Source organism: Varanus komodoensis, unplaced genomic scaffold, assembly GCF_004798865.1.
Source record: "Varanus komodoensis strain SLA01 unplaced genomic scaffold, ASM479886v1 scaffold16, whole genome shotgun sequence".
In the NCBI taxonomy this organism is placed as follows: Eukaryota; Metazoa; Chordata; class Lepidosauria; order Squamata; family Varanidae; genus Varanus; species Varanus komodoensis.
In genome coordinates this window covers 17,001,496-17,012,856 of record NW_025335468.1, presented here as the reverse complement: position 1 = coordinate 17,012,856, position 11,361 = coordinate 17,001,496, and positions in this window count along the sequence as shown.

Below are 11,361 nucleotides of genomic sequence, written 5' to 3'. Positions count from 1 at the left end.
CAGAACATCAAACCCCACCCTTTTGGGAACGTCTCTATGATACATCCTGTTCTGCAGCATTATGATCATCTGATCCAGCCACTCCTTAAGCCTGTCTCGTGTCATCATGCTCGATGTATCATAGAGACGTTCCCAAAAGGGTGGGGTTTGATGTTCTGGAGCTGTGTCCCACGTCCTTTTTATATCTTGAATGATCCTCACCATATTCTTTTCCTCCAACCACTCCAAGGGTCTAGGCTGGATTTTTTTTGGTTTTTGTGCCAGCAGCAGCCTGTACACCGCTTGTGCGGCTAGCGATTTAATAGCCGCCTTCTGCTTGTTCGTCTTCGCTTCTGCGACGTACAAGCCAGCCATCAGACTCCTCAAAATCTGTGATGTTTTGTCGAGGCATTCCCATACTTTATACTGAGCCAGTTTGGTTAAATTGTTGGTCTTCACTGAGGAGAAGGCCAGATGCACCACCATATATCCCCACAACTTCAGCATGTCGTTCTCAGCAAACTGAGATGATGTCACCTACCCGACCGACAGGTGTGTGCAGGGTTTCAGTCCAGTTCTGTATGATCACAAACTCTCTGGTCTTCCATGAGCTATCGTTAGTCTCTGAGACTTCAGAATCCCCCAACGTCGACAGGTCTGTCTCTGGGTCCGTATTATAAGCACGGATGTCAAAATCCGAGTTTATCTCATCCCCCGAGGAGTGAGGGATCCCGCCTCGGCCCACTCCCTTCACTAAACAAAACTCCATGTTGCTGTCCGTTGACTCCTCTTCTTCTGACGAGAGTCCCAACGCCATCTCCTCTTGCCTCCCGTTCTCCTGTTGTGGCAGTGGAGACTCTCCCCTCTGGTTCTGCAGTTCAAGATTGAGACCGGGTGCCTTCCCTGTCTTGAGTCTAGAAGCTGCATCTGTCACCCAAGATAGAGGCTCATCATGAGTAACAGCAAAGGCGTCTTTTCTCCTTGCAGGGAAATCACTATCCTTTGAATATTCCCCCTTGTTCATCCTTACTGGAGATCTGTCACATGCATTATCCTTTAATTCAGGCTTAGACGATCTTTGGAGCGATGGAAACTTTCCCTTCTCATATCTTTTCCGTCCCTTAACTGTTGCACACTGGCTCATTTTCTCCTCTAGCACAAGACCCATCTGTGCCTGTCCAGAACATGCCTGTGTCTCTTCTCCCATTTCTTGAAAAGCCAGGTTTACTTGTGGATTGGAGTAACTGTCCCAACAGAGAGAACCTCTTCCTTCTAAAAATGCTGTCAACATTTTATATTCTTGCTCCAGTGCTATCCTGATAGGCTCTGTCTGTGTCAATTTTTCTTGAAGCTCTTGCACCCCTTCTTCAGGCCCCCTGCATCTAATTTCTATCTCCACCTCTTCTTCTTGCAATACAACTGCGTGCCATTTCTCCTTCAGAACATCCAGCCGCTTCAGAACATCAGTTTTAAATGTTTCATGCTGCTGCTGGTCTGTGACAGGGACTCCTCTCTCTTGCAGCATGTTCCCTGAGTGCTCATACTGCTCCTGGACCTCCACCCCCATGTCCCCCTTTCTAGGACCAAGAACCCGCTGCTGGGGTCTTTATAAACATTGCCCTATTTCCATTGAATCAGCCTGTCCGCCAAAGTCAAGCCCCTGTTCCTTATCAGTAAACTGCATGGCCTGAGGCTGTTGCGAAATTTTCTCCAGCACGTTTCCTTGTTGCTGAGAAAGGAGGTTGCTGGGGGGAGCCCCTTTTGCTGTTTCTTTGGGGGTCTCCTTTGCACATTCCTCTCCCTTGGCATCGGGTAAAGATTCTACACTGTCCACCCCACAGAATTGTCCACTTTGGGCTGTCTGCGCACTTGGTTTTAAAGAGGAAAACTCACCCTGATTTTCCTTTACAGCAACAGTAGCAGCCGGGACTTGCCCAGGCTTGCCTTTTAAAGAGCCGTTGTCTGATTCCAAGCTGGAGGGGGGGGGGGACCCTTTCTCCGAGTCTTTTAAGAGAAACTACTGGGTACTCCTGATTCATTCCACCATCCAAGGACTCCCCAGAGTTGAGCCTACAAACACTGACCTGGCTTTGATCATTTCTCCTCCCATGAGTCCTGGAAGCAGACCTTGTTTGCCGAAGCTCCAACTCACTGGAAACAGACATGCTGGGCTTGCTTTCTGGCAGAGGCAGCTGCAAGCCTGACTCCTCTGCACCCGATTTCTGTCCAAAAGTGGGGTTCCCCAGATGCCCCTCTTGCACCTCTGGGTCCCCCATGCTCTCTCTGACTACCCCAACATTTTGGGGCTCAGCAGTCTGAGCATTTGTACCAAAAGTAGCCGTTTTTGTAATCCCAAACCAGGAGCTCCTCCACCATGCGACTGCACCAGGGTAGGGTTACCGTTGGGCAAACACCGTGTTTAGGGATGATTCTGATGGCAGGAATGAGTTTAGAAAGGGCAGAAACGTTGAGCGGCGCAGAAAAAGTGACCCCAGGAAGGTTTTTTCAAAATCACCCTCTTTTCAGTGGAAATTTACACCTATTTTAGGGTTCGGTTGTGCACCAGGGTAGGTTGAATTTTTTTTTTTTTTTTTTTAGGTTGAATTTTTTTATTTAAATAAAAACATACTACAACAGGGTAGGGTTAGGGTTGGAGAAACGTGGAGTCATGGCATGATTCTGATGGCTGGAATGATATTAGAAAGGTCAGAAACATTGAGCACAGCCAAAAAGGAGACCCTAGGAAGGTATTTTCAAAATCACCCTCTTTTCAGTGGAACTTTACACCTATTTTAGGGTTAGGGTGTGCACCAGGATAGGGTTAGGGTTGGAAAAACAAGGTGTCCTGGCATTATTCCGATGGCTGGAATAAATTTAGAAAAGTCAGAAATGTTGAGTGGTGCAAACAAAGCGACCCTAGGAAGGTCTTTTCAAAATCACCCGCTTTTCAGTGGAACTTAATACCGATTTTAGGGTTAGGGTGTGCACCAGGGTAGGGTTAGGGTTGGCCAAACGTGGAGTCATGGCACTATTCTGATGACTGGAATGAGTTTAGAAGGGGGAGAAACGTTTAGTAATGCAGAAAAAGCGACCCTAGGTAGTTCGTTTAAAATCACCCAATTTTCAGTGGACCTTCCCACCTATTTTAGGATTAGGGTGTGCACCAGGGTAGGGTTAGGGTTGGACAAAAAAGGTGTCCTGGCATGATTCTGACGGCTGGAATGAATTTAGAAAGAGCAGAAATGTTTAGCACCGCTGAAAAGGAGACCCTAAAAAGGTCATTTCAAAATCACCATCTTTTCAGTGGAACTTTACACCAATTTTAGGGTTAGGTTGTGCACCAGGGTCGGGTTAGGGTTGGGCAAACACCGTGTCTAGGCATGATTCAGATGACAGGAATGAGTTTAGAAAGGACAAAAATGTTGAGCGGCGCAGAAAAAGAGACCCTAGGAAGTTCTTTTCAAAATCTCCCTCTTTTCAGTGGAACTTTACACCTATTTTAGGGTTAGTGTGTACACCAGGCTAGGGTTACGGTTAGACAAACGTGTAGTCATAGCATGATTCTGATGGCTGGAATGAGTTTAGAAAAGGAAGAAACCTTTAGCAGCAGAAACCCTAGGAAGGTCTTTTCAAAATCACCCTCTTTTCAGTGGAACTTTACACCTATTTTAGGGTTGGGGTGTGCACCAGGGTAGGGTTAGGGTTGGCCAAACGTGGAGTCATGACACTATTCTGATGACTAGAATGAGTTTAGAAGGGGGAGAAACGTTTAGTAATGCAGAAAAAGCGACCCTAGATAGTTCGTTTAAAATCACCCTCTTTTCAGTGGAACTTTCACCGATATTAAGGTTAGGGTGTGCACCAGGATAGGGTTAGAGAAAGAGAAACAAGGTGTCCAGGCATGATTCTGATGGCAGGAATGAGTTTAGAAAGGGCAGAAATGTTGAGTGGCACAGAAAAGGAGACCCTAGGAAGGTTTTATCAAAATCACCCTCTTTTCAGTGGAACTTTAAACCGATATTAAGGTTAGGGTGTGCACCAGGGTAGGGTTAGGGTTGGAGAAAGAAGGTGTCCAGGCATGATTCTCCTGCTTGGAATGAGAGTAGAAAGGGCAGAAACGTTGAGCGGCGCAGAAAAAGACACTTTAGGAAGGTCTTTTCAAATCACCCTCTTTTCAGTGGAACTTTACACCTATTTTAGGGTTAGTTTGTACACCAGGATAGGGTTAGGGTTAGACAAACGTGTAACGGGAGCAGTTTCATCAAGGACGGGATTCGATATGCGGGAGCAGCGGTGGTCACCAGTTCTGAGGTAATATGGGCACAGTCTCTGGGACATGGCACATCAGCACAAAGGGCAGAACTTATCGCCCTGACACAGGCCCTCCGGTGGGGGAAGTGAAAAGCTCTCAACATTTATACGGACAGCCGATATGCTTTCGCCACGGCTCATGTCCATGGAGCACTATACCGGGAACGAGGGCTGCTAACCTCTGGAGGGAAGGACATTAAGAATGCAAACGAGATTATGTCCCTCCTGGAGGCCCTCTGGCTACCTGAACGAATAGCTATAATTCATTGCCCTGGGCATCAACGGGATGGCTCGGCAGTCTCGCAGGGAAATAACTTCGCTGATAGAACCGCAAAGGAGGCTGCCTTAAGACCAGTAGGGCCCCTCGAAATTCTCTCAGTTCAGATGCCGTCCCGGGCTCTCCCGGACCGACCGACCTACTCGAAGGAAGATATCGAGCTGGGCAGGAAGTTACAGTGCTCTGAGACGGAGGCGGGATGGCTGAAACATCCCGATGGAAGAATGTTTCTCCCCCAAGCGCTTGGGTGGGATCTTCTTCTCCAGACCCATCGAGCCACACACCTGGGAACGGTCCAACTCTGTCAGTTATTCAGATCCCATTTCTATCTGCCCGGACTATCAACTCTGGCCGATTCCATAACCTCCGGGTGCGCTACCTGTGCGCGAGTTAACGCTGGCCCTAGCCGGCCCTCCACCGCCCCAGGTGTTCGCCATCACGGATCCCAGCCGGGAGAGCACTGGGAAATAGACTTCACTGAGGTAAAACCTACCCGAGGTAGGTATCGCTATTTATTGGTCTTCATCGACACCCATTCCGGCTGGGTCGAAGTGTTCCTTACGAAGGGAGAGACAGCCTTGATTGTTGCCCGGACTCTCCTGCATCAAATTGTACCCCGATTTGGCATACCTCTAGCTCTGGGTTCTGATAATGGCCCGGCGTTCATCGCCCAAACTTCCAAATTGGTAGCCAAGGCTCTAGGAATTGATTGGAAACTGCATTGTGTCTATAGGCCACAAAGCTCAGGGCAGGTAGAAAGGATGAACAGGACTTTAAAGGAAACCTTAACAAAATACACTCTTGAAGTTGGCGGTCACTGGACGGACCTCCTTCCGTTTGTCCTCCTACGCATGCAATGCTCCCTTTATAGGAAGGGGTTCACCCCCTTTGAAATTGTATTTGGGCGACCGCCTCCTCTGCTTCCCCGCCTGGCAGAGGAGACGCGTGCCGAGTTGTCTAACCACAACTTGCTTGAGTCCTTGCAGGCCCTCGATCGCGTCCGGCACGATATTTGCCGACAGGTTCGGTCCAACATGGGCGAGACTACTGAGACTCCGGACCCTGCGCCCGACCCTCCCCCATGTGTAAACCCGGGAGATTGGGTCTGGCTAAAGAACTCTCACCCTGTCACTCTAGGTGCCCGGTGGCAAGGCCCTTCCAGGTGATCCTCTCCACTCCCACGGTGGTAAGACTGGCCGAAAAACCCCACTGGTTCCACATGACACAGAGAAAACCTGCCTCGCCGGTTCTCTCGGAACAATGGACAGTACACCAAACCGGAGACTCTCTGCGGGTCAAGTTAAAAAGGGTCTCCTCCCAGCAGTCCTCCTGATTCTTCTCGCCCGCCCAGTAGGCTGCCCCCCCCCCAAACCCACACCAGCCACTTACCATGGAATGGACCTTGCAGACTGACTGGCAGACCTCCCCGCCAGTGGCGACCGTCCTGACTCACACCCACGATACCTCCCCGGACTTCTGCATAGATCTCTGCCAACTCCTTCTGCCCGGGTGGACTAACCCAGGCCTCTTCTTGGTGGATACGGTGGGGGGGGGGGCGCCTGATCGGGGGTTATGGATGCGGAACTGATAGCTTGGAAAGGGGACTGTCGCAGGAGCAATATTATGGCTGTCCATCGGATGGGAGCCCCGCTTGCGGTGACGCGCCCTACTTCTACTGCGCCCGATGGGGTTGCGAGACTTTCGCTACCTGGTTGGAAGGCCAAGATAAGGATCCTTGGCTTACGGTGAAAAGGGTGCAGGCCGGCCAGGCAGGGACCGGCAGACGTAACCCCCTGAGCCTCAAGATCAAACGAGGCGGAGAAGATTCTTGGGTAAAAGGTAAAACCTGTATCTGTATGGTCCTGATCCGGGCATACTTTTCACGGTTCAGAAACGGGTTATCTCACGACCCTGGGGCCTGGTGGGACCCAACCAGGCTCTCCCTAACCCTAACCCCACCCCTGCTCACCGCATCCCTGCCCCCCGTACAGAGCGTGCTCCGGCCCGGGCTGCTAGCCGACCGTCATCCAGCCACTCATTTACATTAGTGTCTGCAGTTTTTCAAATCCTCAACGGGACCAACCCAAAGATTACCGAAACATGTTGGTTATGCTTGAGTCCTCAGCCCCCTTTTTACACTGGGGTAGGAGTGAATGCCTCCTTTTCCATCTTTGCTAATATCTCCTACTTGGAGAATTATGGGATCGCCTGCCTGTGGGGGCTCTACCCCTCTATAACATTAGAAGAGTTCTCAGGTCAAGGGACCTGTGTTACGGGTCCTGGTGGCCCCCATGATGATCCACAATGTGCTGCTACCTTACTCCTTACCCCCACAGCACGCCCCTACCTCCTGGCAGCCCTGAATGGGACTCTTTTCGCTTGCCGATCCAGCCTCACCCCGTGCATTTCCTCCACCCTTCTCCTAACCCCCCTCGGTCCTGTAGCTCCGCGAGCTCCGCAGTCAGATCTTTGTATTCTAACTTTCGTGCTCCCAATGGTTTTTCTCGCCAACGGAGATATGACCCCTGCGGCTGCTTCCCCGGATTCACATGTCCAGCGTGCTGTGCCTCTCCTCGCTCCTCTTTTAATTGGGCTGGGCATCGCAGGCTCCGCGGCTGTCGGGGCTGGTGCCTTGATAAAAGGTAGCCAGGACATATTCCACCTCTCTGAACAAGTTGATAAGGACTTGCAGGAGCTCCATGGTTCCATCAAGTTCTTGGAGCAGTCCCTTGATTCCCTCGCTGAGGTGGCCCTCCAAAACAGGAGAGGACTAGATTTACTTTTGCTGAAACAAGGCGGCTTATGTGCTGCCTTGGATGAGAAATGCTGCTTTTATGCAAATCATTCGGGTATCATCCGTAACAGTCTAGACCTAGTCAAAGCCCGCCTGGAGGACCGGGAAAGGCGCCACCAGGAGGGTTCCAACTGGTATCAGCGCCTCTTTAACTGGTCCCCCTGGCTGACCAGTTTGCTCTCTTCCCTTGCTGGACCACTTTTAGGGTTATTCTTTTTCCTTATTTTCGGGCCCCTCCTGCTCCGTTGGGTTACCCGCCTTGTCCAGCAGCACATCAACGCTGTGAAAGTACTGGCATTTCATGCCAGGTCTCACCTGGGCCAGGATAATGGTTACAAGCACCTTCCGCTAGCGGCTCGATGATTCGATTCCCCAAGAAGACCAGTAGGGAATGTTGTAAGCCCCCTCTTAATCGAACATGCAGCCAGGGCATGGCTCGCCACGGGTAAAAGCATGATCAGGGTGTCCTATTCGCGTGAGAACAAGAACCCCAACGAATGTACACGCTACGCAACACAACAAAGCAGGCTACGCTCCAGCATAACCGCAGACGTTACGCCCTTGTACCCTCGCTTGCTTTAGCATAAAAAATGTGCAAATGTGGCTCAGTGGGTTTCCCCTATTGTTCGCTGTTATTCAAGCACCTGCATAGTTGTAAAAGAGTATAAAAACTCTGTTTTCCTTCTGCTTGAGACAGCACTCTAACGAGTGGTGGTCCCTGCAGGTAATAAACTCCTCTCAAAAATTCCAACTGGTCTCTGGTCTCATCAGTAAAACTGTGGGACACAACACTGAAACCTTTAGCAGCACAGAAAAAGAGACCCTTTTCTTTTCAAAAAGACTCTTTGTTTCTCCAACCTTTCGGACCTTTCTGAACTCGTTCCAGCCATCAGAATCATGGCTGGACACCTTGTTTTTCCAACCCTAACCCTACCCTGGTGCACACCCTACCCCTAAAATAGCTGTAAACTTCCACTCAAAAGAGTGCGATTTTGAAAACACCTACCTACGGTCTCTTTTTCTGCGCCACTCAACGTTTCTGCCCTTTCAAAACTCATTATAGCAATCAGAATCATGCCATGACTGCACGTTTCTCCAACCCTGACCCTACCCTGGTGCACACCCAAACCCTAAAATAGGTGTAAAGTCCCACTAAAAAGAGGGTGATTTTGAAAATACCTTCCTAGGGTCTCCTTTTCGACGGTGCTCAACGTTTCTGACCTAATATTATTCCAGCTATCAGACTCATGCCATGACTCCACGTTTCCCCAACCCTAACCCTACCCTGGTGAACAACCGAAGCCTAAAATAGGTGTAAAGTTCCACTGAAAAGAGGGTGATTTTGAAAAGAACTTCCTAGGGTCTCCTTTTCGACGGTGCTCAACGTTTCTGCTTTTTTGAAACCCATTCCAGCCGTCAGAATCATGCCTGAACACCTTGTTTGTCCAACCCGAACCCTACCCTGGTGCACACCTTAACCCTAAAATTAGGTGTAAAGTTCCACTGAAAAGAGGGTGATTTTGAAAAGACCTTCCTAGGTTCTCTTTTTCAGCGCCACTCAACATTTCTGGCCTTTCTAAAGTCATTCCAGCCATCAGAATCATGCCTGGACACCTTGGTTTTCTAAACCTTACCCTATCCTGGTGCACACCCCAACCCTAAAATTGGGGTAAAGTTCCACTGAAACGACGTTGATTTTGAAAAGACATTCCTAGGGTCGCTTTGTTTGCGCTGCTCAACATTTCTGACTTTTCTAAATTCATTCCAGCCATCAGAATAGTGCCAGGACTCCATGTTTGTCTAACCCTAACCCCACCCTGGTGCACACCCTAACCCTAAAATAGGTGAAAAGTTCCACTGAAAAGAGGGTGATTTTGAACAGACCTTCCTAGGGTCTCTTTTTCTGTGCTGCTAAAGGTTTCTGCCCTTTCTAAACTCATTCCAGCCATCAGAATCATGCCATGACTCCACGTTTCTCCAACCCGAACCCTACCCTGGTGCACAACCTAACCCTAAAATATGTGTCTGGCAGAGAACCCACTCCTCCATTGAAGGGACCCAGGAGGAGGGTGCCCAGGAAGCGGCGGTGGAGAGAGACCACGGCTCCCAAGGCGTACTGGACTGTGCCGTGGTCCACAATTAGGCTGATAAATCTGTACGTTCTGTTGGCGCTGTCCCTCCAACGCCACAGAGAGATAAAGACACAAAAGGTGGCTGACGTGGCCGGCTCAGTCAAATTTGTCCAAGAGAAGATTTTTTGGTTGAGCCGCGAGGAAAAAGGGAGGATGCCGCCCAGTAGGTGGAGGAAATTATGGCCGTGGTTGAGTGGAGCACATGCCCCGATAACGTAATCTCCGTGAATCACTCATACATGTTGCTCAGACACATGGCATGAACCTATCAGGAAAAGTCTATACAAAGTTCTTTTTGTACATTTGATGTGTAAAGCCTGGGAATCTTGTAAATGTGTGTACATTTGGCATTTTGAAAGGATGTAAATAACGTATGGGGTACTTTCTATTTTTGTAATGTTGCAATTTTAGGGCCTTTTTGGACCTTTGTAGTATGTTTTTATTTAAATAAAAAATTTCAACCTAAAAAAAAAAAAAATTTTCAACCTAAAATATGTGTAAAGTTCCACTGAAAAGAGAGTTATTTTAAAAACACCTTCTCAGGCTCACTTTTTCTGCGCCGCTCAACATTTCTGTCCTTTCTAAACTCATTTCAGCCATCAGAATTATGCCTGGACACCTTGTTTTTCCAACCATCACCCTACCCGGGTGTACACCCTAACCCTGAGGTAGAAGAGGTGAGGCGAGCCATCTCGACGGCGAAAGGAAATTCCGCCCCGGGAGCAGATGGGCTGGGATATGAATTTTATAGGATATTTCAGGAATGGCTCGTCCCCCCTCTGACAAAAGTGTTTAACTCATTACTGGCCTGAGAGCGACTCACCGAATCCTTTTATCAGGGCACTCTGATTTTCTTCCGTAAGAAAGGGGACCTGATGCTGCCAGCTAATTGGAGGCCCATAGCGTTGACCAACATGGATTATCACCTCCTGGTGAAGATACTGAACAGGAGACTGGCTAGCGTGGTGCACAAATTGGTCGTGGGGTGCCAGACCAGTGCGGTGCCGGGGAGAGCTATGACGGACTCCCTCTGTCTTATGCGGGAGATCTTCCAGTTGGTGTGGGACAGGAAATGGGCGGGACGGATTCTCCTGTTAGATCAGAGCAAGGCATTTGATAACGTCCACCACTCCTTCTTGTGGAGGGTTCTCCGATGGAAGGGCCTTCCGCCCTCCTATGTTGGGTTCCTCAAACTACTGTATGCCGAATCCACCGTCATCCCCCAGATTAATGGACACAGGGGAAGTCGCATCAATTTACAATCAGAAATGAGGCAGGGGTGTCCGTTGAGCCCACTCCTCTACGTATTGGCTCTGGACGCTGTCCTGTGCCGCATACAGCTCGAGGAGGGGATAGCGGGGATCCGTTTGGCCCTTCCTACCGGTGCTCCCATACGGATCAAGTTTGTGGCCCATGCCGATGACATCTCACTGCTCCTGAATAACGACAGAGAGGTCAGGAGAGTGCAGCGGATTTTTGATATGTACGCATGTGCCTCGGGTTCTCAGATAAACAGGAAGAAATGTTGCCCTATTTCTTTTGACCTCGAGGTCGAGCAGCTTAAGATAGCTCCCATGGAAACAGACCAAGAGGGGGAGGGCGGGAATGAGCAGAAGGTAGAGGAGGTGAAGATTCTGGGGATTTACTATTCCATAGCCAAGGAAGGGTGGAAGAGGAACTGGTTCGCTTGGCTTCAAAAGTTTAAGGAGAAAATTGGGATGTGGAGGAAGTGGCAACTGACCGTGTATCAAAAGGTGGTTTACGTACGAACGTACGTGTTGCCAGTAGCGCATAACATAGCAGTGGTCTACCCGCCCCTGGGAGCCGTGATGAAGGAACTGGAGAAGGAGCTCTTCAAATTCCTCTGG